This window comes from Theropithecus gelada, chromosome 1, assembly GCF_003255815.1.
Source record: "Theropithecus gelada isolate Dixy chromosome 1, Tgel_1.0, whole genome shotgun sequence".
NCBI lineage: Eukaryota > Metazoa > Chordata > Mammalia > Primates > Cercopithecidae > Theropithecus > Theropithecus gelada.
The window spans coordinates 110,182,585-110,207,153 of NC_037668.1; positions in this window are offsets into that span (position 1 = coordinate 110,182,585).

Here is a 24,569-nt window from a genome sequence, read left to right on the forward strand (position 1 = left end):
AATGTGTTACAGAGAAAGATTCCTTTCTTCTTTATCCTTATTTTTTCTTTCTTTCTTCCCCCCACCCCCGGCCCCGAAGCAATCATGCCCATGCTTTTGGGGACATAACAGCTCTCACCCATCTCGAGAAGCAGACACATTGAAATGTGTCACTATTGTGATTTCAGTTCATGGTTTACTTTGGACCTTGAGCTCATTAGGGAAATATTTGACATCTCAACTCCAATTATTTAGTAGTCACCAAGCTGCAAAGGCCACACATAACTGCCTGCAACTGGTTATAATTGGAGAGGATCTGAAGAACGATAGCAGAGAATTGCATTTCTCTTAATCTCCAAAGACAACAATACCTCAGGTCATGGTTCCTTTCCAACGTATACTGAAAAGCTGGAAAACAATAGAAGTCCTTTCAGATTAGAAGTAACCAGAGCATTTCTGCAGATTGGAAATATTATAAAGTCATCCCAGGAAAGTCTTATAGACCTACATGTGTTTCTCTCTCTCGCTCGCTTGCTCTAACTTTGTGTATAAAAGCATTCTTAGATTTTTTTCTGAAAAGATTCATTTAGTGAATAGCTACCCGGTTCTTCCTCCCCTTTGTTCTTCTCCCTCTTCCTTGTCCATAACCTGGTCTTAATTCCAAGTCAGCCTGCCAAGGCATTTCATTGCCAAAGGCAAATATTTGTTTCGCAAGAGCTCTGTTTGTGAAAAGAAACCACTTCCACACGTATAGTATTTCCTTAAAAACGATTTTGCTGTTCTAGTGTTTTGTCGTTGAATCTTCCTGGAGGCTTTATTTTACAAATACCTTCTTTGCTTTCATGGAGGAATCTTCATGGTTTCTATGGATTTTGGGAAGAGGGTAGCGTTTATTTAAAGACAATTAACTTTCATTTTAAATATCAATTCCTAAACAAATTGAAAAGCTATTCACAACTAATTTTTTTTGTACTTCTTTCTCTCTCTACATTTTTTTTCTTCCAATATAGATGCATTTCCTTTTCTTTTAACACTATAACTTAAGAATGTCCTTTTTTATTTTTGAAAGGAGAGTGTAAGGCACTCATATACCTCTCACTCTACTTCTACAGTTACCCCCATTTGGCCACTGTTGTTTCATCTCCTCGTTGTTAAACCTTGAGAATATTACAATGTAATAGCTATAACACCATTTACATAACTCATCTTCTATTGCTGCATATTAGATTATTTCTAATTTTGCAATATTAGGACAAAGACTGTGATAAACCAATTTCATTACATGCTTTGCCCCCTCACATTTATGTCTATTTCCTTGAGGCCAAAGCCTCTTTTTTATACTCTTGACATGTATCACTAAATTACTTTCCAAAAGCCTTGTGCCAGTTTATACTGCCAATCACTATTTTATTTTATGTAATTAAAAAGTTATAGGTTAAAGACTATTTCTCTTTGGCTTATTTGGTATTTCTTTTATTAATAAAAACTCTGAACAGCTTTCCTTTGTTTCCATTGTAGTTGAACTTCTTTGTTTTGGTGGTGAGTTTTTTGCTCATCTACTTATTGCATCCTCAGTATTTTTCAAGTTCTTTATATGACATCTCTGGTTAATAAGGATATTAACCATTTGAGAGTGGTAGTTTTTAAAGGATCAAACTATACAAAATGCTCACTTTTTTAGTGAAGAATTAATATTAAGACATTTTCAATCTGTAAAGAATTGAATTGTCGAGATCGAGACCATCCTGGCGAACACGGTGAAACCCTGTCTCTACTAAAAATACATAAAAAACTAGCCGGGCGAGGTGGCGGGCGCCTGTAGTCCCAGCTACTCGGGAGGCTGAGGCAGGAGAATGGCGTGAACCCGGGAGGCGGAGCTTGCAGTGAGCTGAGATCCGGCCACTGCACTCCAGCCTGGGTGACAGAGCCAGACTCCGTCTCAAAAAAAAAAAAAAAAAAAGAATTGAATTGTCATGGTTTCATCAGACCTGCGAAGACCCAGTAGGTGATTTCATGGCCTCAGTCATGTTCTTAGAGGAAATATTGTTTAAGATCACTGAGAGATCCTGTATTTATTGACATTGGAAAGTAGATGTATGAGAAAATTGATTGGTTAACAATCAATCAATCTATTGAGATACATTTATGAAGGAGTTAAGATAAAAATGCCTGTGAGAAAACTTAGTTTTAATTATTTTACTCCATACATATAATTTTAAAGAGATATTGCCATTAATGAACAAACTTAGAGAAAACTGTATTGAGAAATTTAACCCACCAAACATGGAATTGTTATTAAAATGCATTTTAAATAATGCATTTTCCAAATAACTACTCTTTATTTTTTCATATTCTTTTTAAATATAGGGTGGACCAGGAGGAGTTTTCAGAGGAGTCTGTGATAGGAGCTTTGAACTCCAGGACATGTTGAGGTATGAGCTATGCCATTATGCCTGGCACTAGTCCTGGATCTGTCCTTGATATTTAGGTGATTGTCTGCCCACAAATATGCAATTATTGTTTATAATTGAAAAATATATCTTTAGCTGCGACTTCTGCCTCATTTTGCCTCTCACTCTAAGAAAGAAGAACAACAACAAATAGATCTTGAAGGAAGCAGAGGTGACAGAAAATGTGCTCTGAAATTGTACATGTGGTTGGCACCATGAGGGGTAGCTCTGTAAGTCTGAAAAGGCTAGTGTTATTGTGGGGAGGCATGGCTCTGCTGAGGACAAGCTATTGCATATGCTGTGGAACGTGAAAATCTGTCTGACAATGCTGTGTGCATTAACGCATTCAATGACTATTTCCATCAGCTTTGAGAAGAACCTTGCAGAATAAATTCAAATGTGTTTTTTAAAAGTACCAAGACTATAAACACTATTAGCCTTTCCCTTCTCCATCCTGAAATATCAAACATACCTGTTCTTCTTCTGCGTGATCTGGTTCTTCAAGATTTACTAGATGATTATAGTTAATTGGTTAAACAGAATTGTAGAATGATATTAATGGCTTATAATTATTTAATGTGATATACCCCCCTCTTCACATGATAACATATCAGTTTTAACAAGAGTCTTTCATGCCAAACTATGGCCGCTGGTGGAAATCTGTGGAGCAATGATTTCCTCATTATCAATCAATCAATCAATCAATCAATCTATTGAGATAAATTTGTGAAAGACCTAAGCTAAAAATGCCTGTGAAAAACTTAGTTTTAACTCTTTTACTCCAGTACATGTAATTTTAAAAAGACATTGACATTAATTTACATTAAAGTGGAAACAGATATTCTCTATTTAATTCTAAGGCTAGTTTTCTTTCTCCAGGAAAAGTAGATTTTTTACTGAAGTGGAAAAAAATTCTACCCTATCTAGCAATGTAATCTAGGCATCACATTCTCAGAGCCTCAGTTTACCTATCTGTAGAAAAGTATAAATGGTACCTTTCATTGAGGATTGTCTGAGAGTTAATAAAGACAGTATATGGTATTAAACTTATGTACAATTTAATAGGCTACTGTGACATAATTGAGGATCAAGCTAGAATGTGAGAATTGCAATTTAGAAAAGAACAAGAATTGGGAAATTCTGACACATTCTTTTCTTTTCACTATTTGTTTGTTAGAAACAGTTATATTAAAGGTGATTAAAAACCATAAGGCTAGTTTTGTTAAATATACTTGGTCGATGACCTCTAAAAGGAACATTTACTTAGTTCAAATAATTGGAAGAATAAGTTTTTAGAGGGATGCATTGCTTGTATTGTATTCATTGAAATATGGTGGAGTGACTTCTAGTATCTGCCTGTCAGGAGAACTGACTTATTAACAAATTCCAGGGGCAGCTGTGAAGACGAAAGCTGTCAGTAACTTCTCATTAAGTTCCAAGCTTCAGCCTAGCATGGAGAATGTGCTAGTCTCTGTGATGGATGATCCTTTTCAAATGCTGCATGGAAATGGCTTTCTATCGTGAATGGTTAATTTTACTGAATTCAAATCAAGACTTTCTCAGAATTTTTTTGTATATCCTTTTAGTTTTGAAATCTGGGATATTTAAGACTCAATTTTTAATTTTTATTTTTGAAAGTGTTCTTTTTGATTGGAACAATAATTGTACATATTTAAGGGGTACAATGTGTTGCTTTGATACATGTATACATTAAGTAATGAGCAAATCAAGTTAATTAGCATCTCTATCACCTTAAACATTTGTCATTTCTTTTTGGTGAAATCATTCAAAATCCTCTCTTCTGGCTCTTTTGAAGTGTGTCCTACATTATCGTTAACATGTAGGATAGCTATTCTACAGTACAATAGAACACCAGAACTTGTTCCTCCTATATTAATTGTAACATAATAGCCACTGACCAACCTGTTCCCATCTGTCCATTCCCCCCTACCCTCCACAACCTCTAGTAGCTACTATTCTACCCTCAGCTTCTATGAGATCAACGTTTTTATTTTCTTCGTATGAGTTAGATCAAGAGATATTTGTCCTTCTGTGCCTGGCCTATTCGCTTAATATAATGCCCTCCAGGTTCATACATGTCGTCACAAATGACAGAATTTTATTCTTTTTTTATGACTGAGTAATATTTCCATATATATATGTATATGTGTGTGTATATATATATGTCTCACATTTTCTTTATGCACTTATCTGTTGATAGACACAGATAGTTGATTCCATATCTTGGCTATTGTGAATAGTTCTTTAATAAACATGGGAGGGCAGATGTCTCTTTAACATACTGATTTCATTTCCTTTGGATATACACCCAGTAGTGAGATTGCTGGATCATATGGTAGTTTTATTTTCAATTTTTTTGAGGAAACTCTATAATGATTTTCACAGTGGCTATACTAATTTACATCATCACTGACAGTGGGTTTCCTTTTGTCCACATTCACATCAACATTTTTCATGTTTTGTGTGTTTGGTAATAGCCATTTTCACTGGAGTGCGGTGGTATCTGATTGGGGTTTTAATCTGCAATTCTCTGATGACTAGTGATGTTGAGTGTTTATTCATAAACATATTGGTCATGTATATGTCTTCTTTTAATAAATGTCTATTCAGGTTTGTTGACCATTTTTTTAATTGGATTGTTTTTGTGATTGAGGTGCTTGAGCTCCTTATGTATTTTGGGTATTAGCCCCTTGTCAGATGTATAGTTTGCAAATATGTTCTTCCATTCTATAGGTTGTCTCTTTTCTCTGTTGATTATTTCCTTTGCTGTGCAGAAATTTCTTAGTTTGATATAGTCCCATTTGTTTATCTTTGCTTTTGTTGCTTGTGCTTTTGAGGTCTTATAAAAAAAAAATTACCCAGACTAAGGTCATGAACCTTTCCCCCTGTTTTATTCTAGTAGTTTTATTGTTTAAAGTTTAAGTCTTTAACCTATTTTGACTTGATTTTTGTATGTGGTGAAAGATAAAGATCTAATTTCATATTTCTGCATGTGAGTATCTAGTGTTCCTAAAACCATTTATGGAAGAGACTGTCCTTTCCCTAATGTGTGTTCTTGGCACCTTTGCCAAAAATCATTTGACTGTATGTAAATTTATTTCTGGACTCTCTATTCTGTTCCATCGGTCGATATATCTGCTTTTATGCCAGTATGATGTTGTTTTGGTTGTTAGAGATTTGTGTGTATTTTGAAGTCAGGTAACGTGATTCTTCATTCTTTTTGTTCAAGACTCCTTTGGCTTTCTAGATCTTTTGTGATTTCGTACACATTTTAGGATTGTTTTTTCTATTTTTGTGAAGATTGTCACTGGTATTTTTATAGAGATTGCTTTGAATTTGTAGATCACTTTGGGTAGTATACTTAGTATTCGATTTTCAAAAATCATACTTAAGGCCATTCAGTGGCTAAATTTTATCACTGAAAGTGAAAGTGAAAGTTTTTGCACTGAAATCTGTTGAGTCCAAATCCCCCAGTCTTTAACCACTACAATTTTCTACCCATCACTAAATTTCAACACTTGTGGGGTCACCTCTAGTAAGTCCTATCGTTTTATCCATCTACTTTAGGCACACATTATTCATAATACTATTACTATTATGGAAGGAGGTGTTTTATATGATGGTATTGTCTCATTTTGCAAAAATATATATATATATATATTTTTTTTATATATATATAAATGTGATTTAAGATGTGGTCTCACTACCAGATCATCGAATCTATTTTGAGGACAGAAATATTTGCTGTCAACATTTGAAATAATGCATAAAATGAGTAGAAAGTTAATTAGCATTTATTTCACTTTGCTTGATCATTGTAAGTGTGCACTTCTTTAGCCGTTTTGGTTAATTTCAGCATTAAAACAATCTCTGAAAAAGGTTTGACCTTTCAGAGAGATGGTCGTCTTTCAAAATTGCATCAGTGGGATATTCTCAGGTAGGATTATGGAGGAGTTCTTCTTTTATGGCAATGCTTTAATGAATGTAAGATGTTTCAGATGTTGGGTGACTTGCTGTGTCTGATTCTCTTCATCAGGTTGACGGAGTCAGGATTTTTGCCATTTTAATGAAACGAGTTATCTCTTGGGTCCTTTGAAACCTAATTGACAGAAGGACTGGGTGCAACCCTGATAGGGAGTGCCTTTCATAGAAGGATTCTTTTTTTTCCAGCCCTAAAATCTAAAAAGAAGCTTTGTGCCAAAAACCTTTATGATGTGCAGTTTTCTATCACTAAATCGACCCCATGTTTTAATTCAACAGGTTTTAAGCACACATTTCTTAGAAGCTAAGAAGGGACATTTCAGAATTTATTGGGACCTTTTAGAATTTTGCAAATATCTAGCCCTAAATGCTAGAAACAAGCTTTGTGCCAAAAAGCTTTATTATGTCCTGGTTTTTAAAAAATTTTTAATTTTTATGGTAAGTTCCAGGGTACGTGTGCAGGAGGTTCAGGTTTGTTACACAGATAAATGTGTGCCATGGTGGTTTGCTGCGCCTATCAACCAATCACCTAAATATTAAGCCCAGCATGCATTAGCTATTCTGCCTAATGCTCTCCCTCCCCAGCCAATCCCTGACAGGCCCCAGTGTGTGTTGCTCCCCTCCCTTTGTCCATGTGCTCTCACTGTTCAGCTCCTGCTTATAAGTGAGAACATGCAATGTTTGGTTTCCTGTTCCTGCATTAGTTTGCTGAGGATAATGGCTTTCAGCTCCACCCATGTCCTTGCAAATGACATGATCTTGTTCCTTTTTATGGCTACATAGTATTCCATGGTGTATATGTACCACATTTTCTTTATCCACTCTTACCATTGATGGGCATTTAGGTTGATTCCATGTTTTTGCTATTGTGAATAGTGCTGCAATGAACACACATGTGCATGTGTCTTTGTAATAGAATGATTTATATTTCTCTGGGTATATACTCAATAATGGAATGGCTGGGTCAAATGCTATCTCCGGTTCTAGGTCTTTGAGGAATCACCACACCATCTTCTACAATGTTTGAAATAATTTACATTCCTACCAACAGTGTAAAACTCTTCCTATTTCTCTGAAACCTTGCCAGTATCTGTTGTTTCTTGACCTTTTAATAACTGCCAGTCTGACTGGCATGAGGTCATATCTTATTGAGGTTTTTATTTGCATTTCTCTAATGATCAGTGATGTAATGATGTTGGGCTTTTTTCATATGTTTATTGGCCACACCAATGACACCTTTTAACAATGTCTGTTCATATCCTTTGCCCATTTTTAATGTTTCTTTTTTCCCCTGTAAATTTGTTTAAGTTCCTTGTAGATTCTGGATATTAGACATTTGTCAGATGGACAGATTGTAAAAATTTTCTCCCACTCTGTAGGTTGCCTGTTTACTCTGATGATAGTTTATTTTGCTGTGCAGAAGCTCTTTATTTTAATTTGATACCATTTGTCAATTTTTGCTTTTGTTGCAATTGCTTTTGGTGATTTAGTCATAAAACCTTTGCCCGTGCCTATGTCCTGAATAGCATTGTCTAGAATTTCTTCATTTTATTTTTATTTTATTTATTTATTTTTGAGACAAAGTCTCGCTCTGTTGCCCAGGGGCTGGAGTGCAGTGGTATGATCTCGGCTCACTGCAACCTCCGCCTCCCAGGTTCAAGCAATTCTCCTGCCTCAGCCTCCCAAGTAGCTGGGACCACAGGTACATGCCACCATGCCCAGCTAATTTTTTGTATTTTTAGTAGAGACAAGGTTTCACCATGTTAGCCAGGATGCTTTTGATCTCTTGACTTTGTGATTCACCTGCCTCAGCCTCCCAAGGTGCTGGAATCACAGGCGTGAGCCACTGCACCTGGCCTTGCCTAGATTTTCTTATAGGGCTTTTATAGTTTTGGGTTTTGTAATCCACCTTGAGTTAATTTATGTATAAGGTGTAAGGAATGATCCAGTTTCAATTTTCTGCATATGGCTAGCCAGTTCTCCCAGCACCATTTATTAAATAGGGAATCATTTCCCCATTGCTTGTTTTTGTCAGGTTTGTCAAAGATCAGATGGTTGTAGATGTGTAGTCTTATTTCTGAATTATCAATTCTGTTCCATTGGTCTTTGTGTCTGTTTTTAGACCTGTACCATGCTACTTTGGTTACTATAGCCTGGTAGTATAGTTTGAAGTAGGATAGTGTGATGCCTCCAGCTTTGTTCTTTTTGCTCAGAATTGTTTTGGCTATATGAGGTCCTTTTTGGTTTCATATGAACTTTTAAATAGTTTCTTCTAATTCTGTGAAGAATGTTAATGGTAGTTTAATGGGAATAGAATTGAATCTATAAATTAGTTTGGGCAGTATGGCCATTTCCAGGGTATTGATTCTTCCTATCCATGAGCATGGAATGGTTTTCCATTTGTTTGTGTCCTCTCTTATTTCCTTGAGGAGTGTTTTGTAGTTCTCCTTGAAGAGGTCCTTCACTTTCCTTGTTTGCTGTACTCTTAGGTATTTTATTCTCTTTGTAGCAATTGTAAATTGGAGTTTATTTATGATTTGGCTCTCTGCTTGTCTGTTGTTGGTGTATAGGAATGCTTGTGAATTTTGCACATTGATTTTGTATCCTGGGACTTTGCTGAAGTTGCTTTTCAGCTTAAGAAGCTTTGGGGCTGAGATGATGGGGTTTTCTAGATACAGGATCACGTCATCTGCAAACAAAGGAAATTTGACTTCCTCTCTTCCTATTTGAATATGCTTTATTTCTTTCTCTTGCCTTATCTCCCTGGCCTGAACTTCCAATAGTGTGTTGGATAGGAGTGGTGAGCAAGAGCATGCTTGTCTTGTCCTGGGTTTCAAGGGGAATGCTTCCAGCTTTTGCCCATTGAGTATGATATTGGTTGTGGGTTTGTCATAAATGTTTCTTATTATTTTGAGATATGTTCCCTCAAAACCTAATTTATTGAGAGTTTTTCACATGAAGTGATGTTGAATTTTATCAAAGACCTTTTCTGCATCTATTGAGATAATCACATGTTTTTTTCTTTAGCTCTGTTTATGCGATGAATTATGTTTATTGATTTGCATATGTTGAACCAGCCTTGTAGCCCAGGGATGAAGGCAGCTTGATCATGGTGGATAAGCTTTTTGATGTGCTGCTGGATTTGATTTGCCAGTATTGTATCAGGAATTTTTGCATCAATGTTCATCAGTGATATTGGCCTGAAGTGTTTTTGTTGTTGTTGTTATATCTCTGCCAAGTTTTGGTATCAGGATGTTGCTGGCCTCAGAAAATGAGTTAGGGAAGAGTCACTCTTTTGCAATTGTTTAGAATAGTTTCAGAAGAAAGGGTATCAGTTTCTGTTTGTACCTCTGGTAGAGTTCAGCTGTAAATCTATCTGGTCCTGGGATTTTTTTTGGTTGCTGGGCTACTTACTACTGTCTCAATTTCAGTACTTGATATTGGTCTATTCAGGGATTCAATTTCTTTCTAGTTCATTCTTGGGAGGGTGTATATGTCCAAGCATTTATCCATTTATTCTAGATTTTCTAGTTTATTTGCATGAAGGTATTTACAGTATTCTCTGATGGTTGTTTGCCTTTGTGTGGGGTCAGTGGTGATATCCACTTTGTCATTTTTTATTGTGTCTTTTTTATTCTTCTCTCTTTTCTTCTTTATTAGTCTAGCTAATGGTCCATCTATTTTATATTATTTTTTTTTTCAAAAAACCAGCTCCTGGATTCACAGATTTTTTGAAGGGTTTTGTGTGTCTCTATCTCCTTCAGTTCTGCTCTGACCTTGGTTATTTCTTGTCTTCTGCCAGCTTTGGGGTTTGTTTGCTCTTGGTTCCCTAGCTCTTTTTAGTTGTGATATTAGGGTGCTGATATGAGATCTTTCTAGCTTTTTGATGTGGGCATTTAGTGTTATAAATTTACCTCTTAACTGCTTTAGCTGTGTCCCAGAGATTCTGGTATATTGTCACTTTGTTCTCCTTAGTGCTAAAGAACTTCTTGATTTCTGCCTCAATTTCATTATTTACCCAGGAGCCATTCAGGAGCAAGTTGTTCAATTTCCACATAGTTGTGTGGTTTTGAGTGAATTTCTTAATCTTGAGTTCTAATTTGATTGCACTGTGTTCTGAGAGACTGTTATGATTTCAGTTCTTTCACATTTGCTGAGCAATGATTTACTTCCAATTATGTGATCAATTTTAGAGTAAGTGCAATGTTGTGCCAAGAAGAATGTATATTCTGTTGTTTTGGGGTGCAGAGTTCTGTAGATATCTCTTAGGTCCACTTGATCTAGAGCTGAGTTCAAGTCCTGAATATCTTTGTTAATTTTCTGTCTTGATGATTTGTCTAATATTGACAGTGGGGTGTTAAAGTCTCTCACTCTTATTGTGTTGGAGTCTAAGTATCTTTGTAGGTCTCTAAGAACATGTTTTATGAATCTGGGTGCTCCTGTGTTGGGTGCATATATATTTATGATAGTTAGCCCTTCTTGTTGAATTGCCCCTTTACCATTATGTAATGCCCTTTTTTGTCTTTTATGACCTTTGTTGGTTTAAAATCTGTTTTGTTGGCCAGGTGCGGTGGCTCACGCCTGTAATCCAAGCACTTTGGGAGGCCGAGGCGGATGGATCACGAGGTCGGGAGATCGAGACCATCCTGGCTAACACGGTGAAACCCCATCTCTACTAAAAATACAAAAAATTAGCCAGGCGTGGTGGCAGGCGCCTGTAGTCCCTGCTACTCGGGAGGCTGAGGCAGGAGAATGCTGTGAACCTGGGAGGCGGAGTTTGCAGTGAGCCGAGATCGCGCCACTGCACTCCATCCTGGGCAACAAAGTGAGACTCTGTCTCAAAAAAAAAAAAAAAAAAAAAAAATCTGTTTTGTCAGAAACTAGGATTACAACCCCTGTTTTTTTTTTTTTTACTTTCCATTTGCTTGGTAAATATTCATGTATCCCTTTATTTTGGGTCTATGTGTGTCTTTGTATGTGAGATGGGTCTCTTGAATACAGCACACTGATAGATCTTGACTCTTTATCCAGTTTGCCATTCTGTGTCTTTTAATTGGGTCATTTAGTCCATTTACATTTAAAATTCATATTATTATGTGTGAATTTGATCCTGTCATCATGATACCAACTGGTTATTTTGCAGACTTATGTAGTTGCTTCATAGTGTCATTGATCTGTGTACTTCAGTTTTTTTTTTTTTTTTTTTAATGACTAGTAATGTTTTTTCCTTTCCATATTTAGTGCTTCCTTCAGGAGCTCTTGCAAGGCAGGCCTCTTGGTGACAAATTCCCTCAGCATTTGCTTGTCTGAAAAAAACAGCCAGATAAGAAATTTTAGGTTGAAATTCTTTCCTTTAAGAATGTTAAATATTGGCTCCCAATCTCTTCTGGCTTGTAGTGTTTCCACTGAGAGGTGTGCTATTAGTTTGATGGGTTTGCCTTTATAGGTGACCTGGCCTTTCTCTCTGGCTGCCCTTAACATTTTTTCCCCTTCATTTCAACCCTGGAGAATCTGATGATTATGTGTCTTGGGGTTGAACTTCTCGTGGAGTATCTTACTGGGGTTCTCTGGATTTCCTGAATTTGAATGTTGGCCTGTCTTACTAGGTTGGGAAAGTTCTCCTGAATGATATCCTGAAGTGTGTTTTTCAACTCGGTTCTGTTTTCCCCATCTCTTTAGGTACCCCAATCAGTCATAGGTTCAGTCTTTTTACATAATCCCATAGTTCTTGAAGGTTTTGTTTGTTCCTTTTCATTCTTTTTCTCCAATCTTGTCTGCCTGCCTTATTTCAGCAAGATAGTCCTCAAGCTCTGATATCCTTTCTTTCACTTGGTCTATTTGGCTACTGATACTTGGGCTTGCATTGTGAAGTTCTCATGTTGTGTTTTTCAGTTCCATAAGGTAACTTATGTTTCTCTCAAAACTGGTTATTCTGGTTAACAGCTCTTGTAATATTTTTTCGTGGTTCTTAGCTTCATTGCAATGGGTTAAAATATATTTCTTTAGCTCAGTGAAATTCATTATTACCCATCTTCTGAAGCCTTCTTCTGTCAATTCATCTCCACCTAAGCCCAGTTCTGTGCCCTTGCTGTGTAAGTGTTAAGATCATTTGGAGGAGAAGAGGCACTTGGCTTTTTGAGTTTTCAATGTTTTTGCTTTGATTCTTTCTCACATTCATGGGTTTATCTACCTTTGATCTGTGAGGATGTTGACATTTGGATGTAGTGTTTGTGGGGTCTTTTTTTTTTTTTCATGCTGTTGTTGTTACTTTCTGTTTGTTTCTTTTAGCAGTCAGGCCCATCTTCTGTGGGACTGCTGTGGTTTGCCAGGTGTCCATTCCAGACCCTATTTGCCTGTGTCCCTCTTGCACCTGGCACTTTGGGGTATCACCAGTGGAGGCTGCAGAACAGCAAACATGGCATTCTATCCTTCCTCTGGGAGCTCTGTTCCAGAGAGGCACCTACCTGATGCCAGCCAAAATGCTCCTGTATGAAGTGTCTGAAGATCCCTGTCAGGATGTCTCACCCAGACAGGAGGAATGGAATCTGAGATCCACTTAAATAAACAGTCTAGCTGCCCCTTGGCAAAGTAGGTGTGCTGCCCTGGGGGGGAATCCCCCTCATCTGGGCTGCCCTGACTCTCCAGAGCCAGCAGGCAGAAAAGACTAAGACCATTGATCCACAATACCACAGCTGTCCTTCCTTCTAGGGGCTTCTATAAGGGAGATCAGAATTCTATCCATAAACCCCTGGCTGGAAATGCTGATAATCCCTCAGGGAAACCCCACCCAGTGAGGAGGAATAGGTTGGGGTCCTGCTTAAAGAAGCATCCCGGCCATGAACTGTCAGAGCCACTGTGGTGTGCTGTGGGGAACTTCTCCCAGTCCAAACCGCCTGGTCTTGCTGGCAGCTGTGGCAAGGGAAAATGGCCGACTGGAGTCACAGTGATGGCGGCAGCCCTCCCCACCTCAAAACTCAGTCTTCTTAGGGAGTTTCTAGCTGGCTGTGCTGGCTGGCATGGATTCCAAGTGAGTGGGCTTTAGCTTTAGCTTTTGGGGTTCTGTGGGAGTGGGAGCTGCTGATTGAGACTGCTTGGCTCCCTTGCTTCAATCCTCTTCCCATGGGAGTAGATGGATCTTGTGCATCACTGAAGTTCTGGAGCTGGAGTATGTGAAAATTCCTGTGTCTCAGTGCCTGCCCGAGTGGCCACCCACCCAAGCAACTGCAGTGAGTTTGTTAGCTCTGTGCTTGGGACCCAAAGCCTTGGCAGAATGGGCTCATGAGGGGACCTGCTGATCTGCAAGTTGCAAAGACCAGTGGGAAGAGTGTGGTTTTCAGGGTTGGGTAGCACAATCCCTCACCACCTTCCTTGACTGGGGAAGGGAGCTCCCTTTGCCCTGTGCAGCTCCTGGTGGGCCCTCGCTCCACCCTGTTTTGCTTCACTCTCCATGAGTCATGCCAACCACCTAGTCAGTCCCAATGAGAGAATCTGGATATCTCAATTGAAGATGCAGAATTCTCTTGCTATTTTCATTCTTCTCTATGGGAGCCACAGAGTGGCGCTGTTTCTATTTGACCATCTTGTGCTACAGACCAGAGCTGTTTCTATTCTACATCTTGGCTGCTCCCCGCAGATGGATTCAAGCAAAAACCTAGAGGTCAGCTTTTTCCTTATAGAGTGCAGTGGATCTTAGGGTGTTCTGGATAGTATCTGCCTAAAGTAGATGGATAAAATGATAAGACTTACTAGAGATGATCTCACAAGTCTTGAAATTTAGTAATGGGTAGAAAAGCATCGTGATTAAAGACTGAGAACTTTGGACTCAACATATTTCAGTGCAAATTTTACCTCTATCATTCAGCCACTGAATGGCTTTGGGCAAATGGCTTATCACTCTCCATCTTTGTTTTTGTGTCTATAAAATAGAAATCACAATTCCCATCTCGGAGTGTTTTTAGAATTAAATGAGTTAACACAGATGAAGTACCTAGTACAAACCCAGGTTATATTGGCATGCAATAAATGGAAGTTTCCCTAGGTAAACCTTTCCCCTCGTTTAATAATCTGCTTCCCTTTCCCCACCATTATGAGCTGCCAGAACAAATGCTATTTGGGGTATAATAGAAAATCTTTCTCAGATTTTTCTCCCACAGAGAACAAAGACTATAGCAAAAGGACCTCTATTCTTGGGCCATCATTATTCTCAGTGTCTAACTGACGTGGAGCAAATTCATGGCCATATTTGAATGCCCCGCTATTTCCTACAGCAGCAGTCAAGGTCAGAATGATACTATTGGCCATCAAAAAGTATAATCTGTTGGATCTTGAAAGGCTTTAACTAGAAATTCTTCCCCTTCTCATATGCACCATCCTAAAGGCCAGTCTCAAAGCTTTTTAGTTTCTCTTTAGACTTTTATTTTTGGTCCTACATACTGTTAGTGTGCATTGCCTTGAACTATTTGAAGTTCATTGTTTACTTTCTTCTTCTTTGGAGTGTATTTCAAGCATGTTATTCTTCATGGTCTTTTGTTAAACCTTTTAGAGGCCTTCAGGCTCTAAGACAACAATGAACTAAAAGTTAATGTGTTATTATTTTTCCCTTGCTTTAATTCCATCTTATATTTGAGATGGCTTAACCCAGGAGTGCCAAAGCTTTCAAATACCTGACTCTAAACCTGACACAACACTTTAAATTCCTCTCTGAATTCACAAAGACTCATAAATGAACCAGTGATTTTTCCAATGTTACAGAGTCTGAAACACAAAGCTTTAACCTGTGAATAGCTATACAGGAGAATCATGGGCAGAATGGTAAATGGTGACTTTTCCTGGCATGATAATGCCATGTGAAAAATGATGGCTTCTCCTAGATTACTTGTGTATTCACCTCATACCCTTTTCAGTAAACTTTAACTTCTTTATCTTTCCTGCTTAAGAAAGAATGGCTAAATATGAAACCACCTTTGCAAAATTATGACAGCAAGAGAAATCTGACACAGTTGACTCCATGTTGCTTCTAAGCTTCATGCTGTCCTTGGTCAATCCTGGGCATAAGCTAAGCTAATTGGGGGAGGAATTTAGTTTATAGTTTAACCTTAAAGCAAGGACAATAATAGCTCCTTCCCAAACTAGATCACCTTTGTAAAACTAATGAAAGGCCACAAAGTTAGGATTGTGAGAGGGCTCTGAATTCTGATAAGAAGTAGACAACATTTCTATAATTCCTTACTGCTCAGGAGTCATGTATCCAGAGGTGACAGGATTTGTGACTTCCTCAGTTGTGCCTATGGATAACATCACCATTGTAGAACCTAAGCTTGATCTTTTGAGATTTTTTTCAGACATTTTTACAACAGATTGGCTCTGCCAGGACCTGTGACTCATGAATCAACTGGTCCTGTTGCCCTACCCAGAGGCAGCCTCAATACAAGAGGACCATTTTCCACACCCTATGATTTCATCCCCAACCAATCAGCAGCGCCCATTCCCTAGTCCCCCAGTCATCAAATTGTCCATAAAAACCCTAACCTCTGAGCCTTTAGGGAGACTGATTTGAATAACTCCAGTTTTTCCCATGTGTGCTGGCCTCGCACCAGTTAAATTCTTTCTCGACTGCAATGCCATGGTCTCAGTGAATTCATTTTGTCTGTGCAGCAGGCAGGAAAAATCTGTTAGATGATTACAAATTCTTTCTTTATTATTTATCTCTGTCTACACATGACACTAAAAAATCACCAATTTAGGCCGGGCGCGGTGGCTCACGCTTGTAATACTAGCTCTTTGGGAGGCCGAGGTGGGCGGATCACAAGGTCAGGAGATCGAGACCATCCTGGCTAACATGGGGAAACCCCATCTCTACTGAAAATACAAAAAATTATCCGGGCAAGGTGGTGGGTGCTTGTATTCCCAGCTACTCGGGAGGCTGAGGCGGGAGAATGGCATGAACTTGGGAGGCGGAGCTTGCAGTGAGCTGAGATCGTACCACTGCACTCCAGCCTGGGCAACAGAGAGAGACTCCATCTCAAAGAAACAAAAAATCACTAATTTAAAGAAATTGTTAAAAATCATGATTACTTCCCCCCAGGCTATATATGGGTAGGAGCCAAACCACCTGTGTTGAAGAGACACCTAAGCTCAGTATGGTAGAGTATGCTAGGTACAGTCAGAGGAGAAACAGTATATCTCAACCCTAAACTATTTATTACTTTTTAAAAATGTTTGTTTAGATTTTAATTTAATGCCCTTAATTTTCTAAATCTCGACTTAGTTTCTTGGATGGTACATCCTAATTATTGATCAATTACATCTTTAAATTCAATTTTTCCAAACTTGTGCCTGAAATGTATTGATGGCTTTATGCTATGATGTTACACATTGATGAAAGGGACAATAAGACCCAGAGTGTCTAGTTACCATAATGGTCCTGGCAATGCAGAGATTGCACACTTGGCTATGAGCTGAAAGCACACCTTTGGCATATCAGTTGCGCTGATGGATATTTTGATTTCATACTCAGGACTGTCAGTCTGAAATTTTGATCATAAGTACCAGAAGGAGTTTCAAAGTTACCTTGATAATGTTCTAGACACTGCTAGATAAAGTACATTATTGCGTTCAATGCAATGCATTTTACTAAAGAGTCTACATTTACAACATTGAATATCTTACAACAAAATCAGTGTAAGTTATGAATAAATGAATTTCATGTCATAACAGTTTACATTACAGAAAGTTGCTCCAATCTGGAGTACTATAGCATGTTTGCATTTTAGAGCTTTCAATTCCACTGGAAAATAGTTCAGTGTTTTAGATAATTAATATGATGCCTTACAAAATAGGTAAAGGTATTTTTAAAGTTAAAAAAAATCTCAGAAAAAAAGTTGGAAGAGAATTTGTCGTGATTATGGTGGAGGTTGGAAGACTAGAATTAAAACAAAACTGCCCTAATTGTAACTGCTCTGTTTATGATGGGTGTAAGACAACAGTGATGAATTATTTCCTCTCTTCTAGACTGGCTGCCCGCTTCCTTCTATGATTTCCAGATATAGACCAAAATGTACTAATGATGCTTCTCTGCTGTATTATATAACTGTTGACCTACAATCTATCTTGCAAAGGGGTTTCTAAAGGCTTATGAATGACAATAGCCATTTATAATAATCAGTATAGGATAATTAATTATTCATTCACCTAATTGCTTACATTAAATGCCCCCTTCCGAGATGTCTAGGTCTTTCTTGATAAGGAAATCTAAGTGGTATTTTTTCTTAAATCTTATATAATCAAGTACTGGTGTAGGCAGAGTCAGTGGCCCAGAAATCAAGATTCTTAACAAATAAATTTACAAATAATGGGTAGTTTTGGTTAGGTCATTTTAGAAGGCAAAGAAAGGAGAGAGTGACTGTTGAAAACTGATCTCTAAATCATTGTCTTGTGTAATCTCATGAAGAGTTTAGAAAACAACTTTGTGCTCTAACAGTTGTTCATAAGAGATTATTAATTGAACTGCTATTTTTTCCCCAATGCACTTTCCATTATAAATGAAATGAAACACTTAAATACACACATAGGATAAAAAGCATTACTCTCAGCTTTTACAGCACTCTCTGATTTATTTGAGACTATGTCCTCTATCCTCGTGTCTGGTCATTTGAGATCTGCCAGGTAAGTAAATTAACAGACTGAGCATAAAGGTGTAAAGCTTTCTATAATTTTGAAAACAATGAAACTGTAGAAGACAATAGAACTTGCAGCAGTAACAGTGAAATGGCTTACTAAAGTGAATTAGTGGGTTGCACCAGATTTCATCTAGCTCTTTAACATATGTTTATCTATCCAGCTATCTATTTATCTATCTAATGTGTGTGTTTACACACAATACATAAATGTTATGCAAAAAGTATATAGAAGCAGATGCCATACAAAGATTAAGTGTTATTTTTTATATGTCTCTAAAGTCTGTGTCTCAAATTAATACAATGGTTTGTCAGATTTTTCCATTGTTCCACTTCAAAGCATGCAATTATATTGCCTTAATTGGAAGCACTGATGTGTTTTCACCAAGGATGTTTGTTTGTATTCTGACTACTGAGATATAAATATGGGACCATTTGCTATTTTTAGTTTCCTACTAACATGGATTTAAAAAAAAAAAAAAACTTTTTATCTTTATAAACTGACACACTAAGTGTATCATCAGTTCAAAACTCTGAATTTATGGTAAATCTTAAAATCTTACTAGTTTTGAACTGAAATGGATCTTTATTCAAGGGTCCTGATAATACATAGCAGAAAGTATAACAGACAAATCCAGGGACTTGCTGACTTATGTGTTACCATAAATCCAACTGCCCTGTATTTTATCCAACAAGCTTTGGTGTCCATTTGACCAGAAGATCCTTAAATATTTTGTTATCTCTGATCAGTTTGGTCAGCAAGGATTTAAAATAACTTTTCAATAATCACATGTTGTTAGTGAAAATAGTTTGCTTCAAAACTTTGAGGATATAATCTCTCCACGGATTTTAGTGGAACAGCATTTTCATCTTGTCAGGTTATATCAGCATCAAATTATACTAATTCTCACCTAATAGGAATTATAGGCTTTTCTTTAACCCTGTGTATGTCATCAAGGTCCTGTTGACCAAAGCTGCACAGATTCTGCCTTTCCTCCCATATCTGCAGTCTCAGTGAGATGAATTAACCTGTTGACTCAAATTGTCTTTGCCATAGACTGAAGTAAACAGAACTTCTGGAAATGCCATTTTTAGCATTCACTAAGATCCAGGTACTATTTTAAGCATTCACATATATAAACTCATTTAACCTTCACAGCACACATGATGTGCATATGAATCGTTTCCTCATTTTACAGTTGAAGGAACCCAGACAAATGGAAGTGAAGGTACTATATGCTCTATTGAGGCTACTGTCCTTCAATAACAAAAATGTCACCACCAATAATTAGTATATATCAAGTTTTCATTAGGAGACCATCATAGTGCCAACATTTTATTTGATTTTTCTCAATGTCTTTCTTCAAGACCCCTAGGGCTTTCTCTGAATGAGAATTCAGTCCAAACAGCTTCAAAATTGAGACAGTGGTGAAACAATAACTTGTTCATTCATTCATCATTCATTCATTCATTCATTCATTCGTTTAACAAATATCTTATTCACTGCACATCTCCTATGCACAAGGCACTTCCTAGGCAGAAGGGGTAGAAAGGCACTCAGCGGCATTAGGTTATATTACACAACCAAATAAATAAGGTCATTACAGATTAGGGTGTGCAATTAGAAAAAAACCAAAAACAAACGAGGGAATATATTTAAAAGTACAAAGAAGGTCTTCCTTTAGATAGGGATAATTACAAAAAAGCTTTTCTGAGGAGGTGACATTTGAAATGAGACCTAAGGAGATGAGTCCTGTGAAAAGCCAGGAGAAAGGTATCAACAGGAACCTGATGAAAGTCAGAGCCTAGATTGTTCCAACTTACGGGAGGCAGTGTGACTGGAGCAGGGCAGTGGGTGAGGGCTGCACATCTATGATGAGGGTCAAGAGGCTGAAGCAGTCAGATCTTGCCATGGTAGCAGAAGCAGGTCCACCCAGTCAACTGCCCTGATGGGCTCCATCAGCACAACACAACCTCAGAGGTGTTGGCTTCATTTGTTTTTGGTGAAGTCGTTCCATGCCAAATTTGCTAACTAGGTGTTATATGGTATCCCAGTAACAGATATTTTAACCATTCTTTTTCACTCATGGTCCCTATCCTGTAACTAAAATGCAGCTGTAATTACTGACAACAAAACAACAAAAATATCAATAAAAAACAGTTCCAGAAAAGTTAAGTAACTTGCCCCAGGCTACAAGGTCATGAATGAGGAATGGAGTCTAGGCTCGGAGTCTTTCCACTATAAGACTCCATCTTAACAAACAAACAAACAACAAAAAACAAAACCATGGGGTGGAGTTGCAAGTAGAAAGATACTATCAGTGCACCTTCAGTCACACTAGTCTAGGTCTCATCCTTCACTTAGTAGCTCCTCTTCTGATCATTCAAACTGTGAAAGACATGGGCATAGTCTGAGGCTCAGAGAACGTTTTAAGAATGTGACATTGGTCTGTGTGCAATGACATTCCTAATAGACCTAGAGAGCGAAGTGGGATTTCTACTTGGTTTGAGACTAAAAGGATGGAAGCTTTGTAGTTCCCCCTTGGTATTAGCATAATTCCCCTTTTTTGTGTTCATGTTACATATGCATAGTTTTATTTTTAAAAATAGGGCCACTGTTTTCTCTCCCCAGAAATCTGAGCACTGATATCATATTGTACTTAGTTGTTCCATGGGACAAGATGGATTACAAGTCTGTGAATTCAAATGGTGGCCTATTGCTGCTTTTTAAATCACCGGGATCCTAAATGTTAATTTCACATATGCACATTTTAAACCATAATTAAATTGAACAGCAATCTGGTGGAAGGTTCCATCTTGCAGTACTCAGACTTTATTCTCAGACTCCTCAGGGACACTATAGTTTTCTTTTTCTGTTCAGCGTTCTGCATTTGATATATCTCTTTTGGGTCATATTTTTCTGTGAAGTTATTTTAATTTAGGAGCATTTTTGTGGAAATAAATTCCTCACATTTTGGCCACTCTAATAGGATAAGAGTTGTGGAGAGGAGTGGAATAGGATGCACAGTGAGTTAAAAAACAAACAAACAAACAAACAAACAAAAAAACCAGGTTCCTGACTGCTGTAACATGTGTGGCTTTACTTCATTGAGACTTGTTAACCGACTGACTCTAATGGAAGAAAAAAGGAAAGCACAAAGAGAGAAAAATTGTGTTCCGTAGTAGCATTCTTTCAGTTTGTCTTTTTTAAACATGTTTTTGTGGAGTCATGAGTTGAAAAATTTCTTTGGGTGACTGTAGTTTCTTAGGATCTCCACAGAATAACTTTCTCCCCATCAGTCTTGGGGAGTTCCACCAGGTGGAGAGGGTTCAGGATTTGGGGGAAGCATGTCATTAGAACTTTCCAGTTGCCTAGGATTGGCATAACCTAGAGTAGAAGCTCTCAAACGAGGATTTCATCTAGTAACATAATGATCTGGGAGGTTTCTAAATACAAAGCCCTAAAGTTTATATCCAATAATTCATCTTTAATAGGGCTGGGTTGGGATGGGAAGATGATAGAGAAGGTGGGGGGATAGGGGAAACTCAGGAATCCATGTAATTTTGTAAAGATTTCCTGCACATTCTAATGCACAACGTGTTTATGAATTACTGAGTAGAGAAACAAAGCCATAGGTAGAGGACAACTGTCATTCAGTAGCTAGGAAGTCCTCTTGTTTTCACTCAGCTCCACATGCAAGCAGGGGCCACCTTGAAGATGAGAGATTGTCCAGGCACTGAAGAGGGCAACCCTTTTCTCACTAGTGTTTCTTCCTTAATTTCTCTTTCTCTTCTCCTTATTAGTTTTCCTCCTTTTTAACCTCCTGACTCCTTCTTATTTATTTTTGAAGAAGGTAATTCACAGAAAATCATAGAAACACTGTGAAATATGGGCAGAAAATGTATTATGTGGACCACTATAATACTTATGTTTAAAAATCAAACTGTATTCTCTGAGATGAGCCTTTCATTCCTTACTGCATGTAATCTGCTCATCCTCTTCTTCTTGAGTGTGAGTGGGGTGTAGTGAGCCTGTTCCTTGTCCTTGTCTCTGGCTGACAGATTCTATACCACTAGCCAGCTCTTGTCACTCAACTTTCCTTCAAGTGAAGCCCAACACCTCAGGACCTTCCAAATCCTAATGCACATGTCTACTACTTTCATGAATCTACTTTCATTGAGTCTGATTATTTTAGCACCTGCTTAAGACATTTTCTCTCGACATCATCTCCTACAGTGGGTCTCAGCAATTTTGACCTCATGGTCCATCTGACGCTATGCTGTTGATGTGATTCTTTAGACACTCCACTATCTTTGGGTTAGTCCCCACCAATATGACCACTTTCTAGACTTCATCATCACATTGATCTTGAACCATCTGCCCTGTCTGGACATAACCTGTTTGCAGATTGTTTCCTCTTATTTTGAAAAATCCATAAAGATTTTTTTTTCCTTCATTAGGCCCCCTGGGCATTATAACTCTTTCAATAACTGCATCCGATTTACTTGCCCCCTCAAGACACTTTATATGGCATTAATCCATAAATGAAGTGGAGCCCTCATAGCCTAAACATCCTGTAAAGACCCCTCAATACTGTTATTTAGAGATTAAGTTCTCACACGAATTTTGGAGCAGACACAAGCATTCTAATCACAGCCCCAGTCATGAGGAGTAACATGATAGATGATAAACGTAAAGTCAGAGTTGAAGGGGGTTAGTGACCTTAACAAGTTGCTATTAAAATATCTTACTTTTGCAATTTAAAAGGAAGTGTGATCCTGTGAACATATCTTTAGGTCCTCTCCTAAGGATTTGGAAGATGCTCATGTCAGTGAGGGGCCCTGAAACTTCATTAACTTGAAAGTAAATTCATATGTGCAATGATGAGCATTTACATGGCTCTGATAAGTAAACATGGAATATTGGTCTAATCAAAATGATATTTTTAATTTAATTAATTCTTGCATGTGCTTTTTAATATACTTAAAAATAGGGATTATGATATAATAAATGATATCTTACAAATACTGTTGGCCAGGCAGCAATTCATAGTAAGGTTGTCATCACCTATGCAAGACAGCATGGGCTGGGCTTGGTGGCTCACGCCTGTAATCCTAGCACTTTGGTAGGCTGAGTCAGGAGAATTGCTTGAGCTCAGGAGTTCAAGACCAGCCTGAAAAATGTAGTGAGACCTAATTTCTATTTTAAAACTATCAAAATAATTAGCCAGACTTGGTGGCGCACACCTGTATTTCCAGCTGCTTAGGAAACTGCATTGGGAGGATCATTTGAGCCTGGGAGATTGAGGCTGCAGTGAGCTGTGATTGCACCACTATGCTCTAGTCTGGGAGACAGAGCAAGACCCTACCTCAAAATAAACAAACAAATAAAATACAAACAGAAAGCAAGAACATAAAAAACTGCAGCATGCTGTATTGGAGGTGTCCTATAATTAGTTTGGTGGCAGCTACATGGTTATATACATAAATAAGGCATCAATGGTGTGGGAATAAAGTGAAGTAGTAAAGTAAGTGTAGCTGGTAATATTCTTGAAGAGGGAGAAAAAAATCTAGATAGCTGTGCATAATGCAAAACTCAATTGAAGACCAACATCAAAGTCTTTTGGTATTTTAAGAATTCTTCTATAAAAACTACATTGTCAACATTTTTGATGGTACAAAGGATGATAGTGTGGAATAACATTGATTGTAAGACTTAGTCAAATAAGTGATTTGAACATCAGATTCTGAATTTGAAAAAAATACTAGGTATACCTTTAACAATTTACTTTGCTCATATTTTTATGTTGAGTAAGAATGATACATTATGAAATTTATATATGATTAATTCTAAAAAATCTTTTTCAGTAAAAAGTCTATGTGATGAGAAAGTTTTGTATCATAGTTAATTCGCATAATTTTTCTTAGTACATAAAATGACAGTACACCTTAAAATCAATGGTCTCTTAGATTGATCAAATATAGTATCTATAATGGGAGGCATGGCTGCCCACGTATGTGAGTGTCGGTGGGGAGTGGTGAAAATAATGTAAATTCTCATCTTCTCTAGAAGGAAGTTGATATAGATTGCCTAAACATGAAAACTCAACAGTATAAGTGTACTATTGTATTAGTTCGCTTGGGCTTTCAAAACAAAATGCCACAGACTGGGTGGCTTAAAGAACAGAAATTTATTTTCTCACAATTCTGGAGGCTAGAAGTTCACGATGAAGTTGTCAGTAGTTATTATTCATTTTTAATAGCAAGTATGTATATTACAGGAAAGAGTCAAGAGAGGGGAAATTGACCATGATAAGATTGACTTCTCATCTTGAGAGGCAAATGGAGACTGGAGTATATGGAGTGGCTGGTTCTAGGAGACCCGGTATAGGAGGGTCTGGATGCCCAGGAGACAGATGTGGGACACGGGCTCTTAGAAGGTCTTTTGGAGATTGCTTCTATT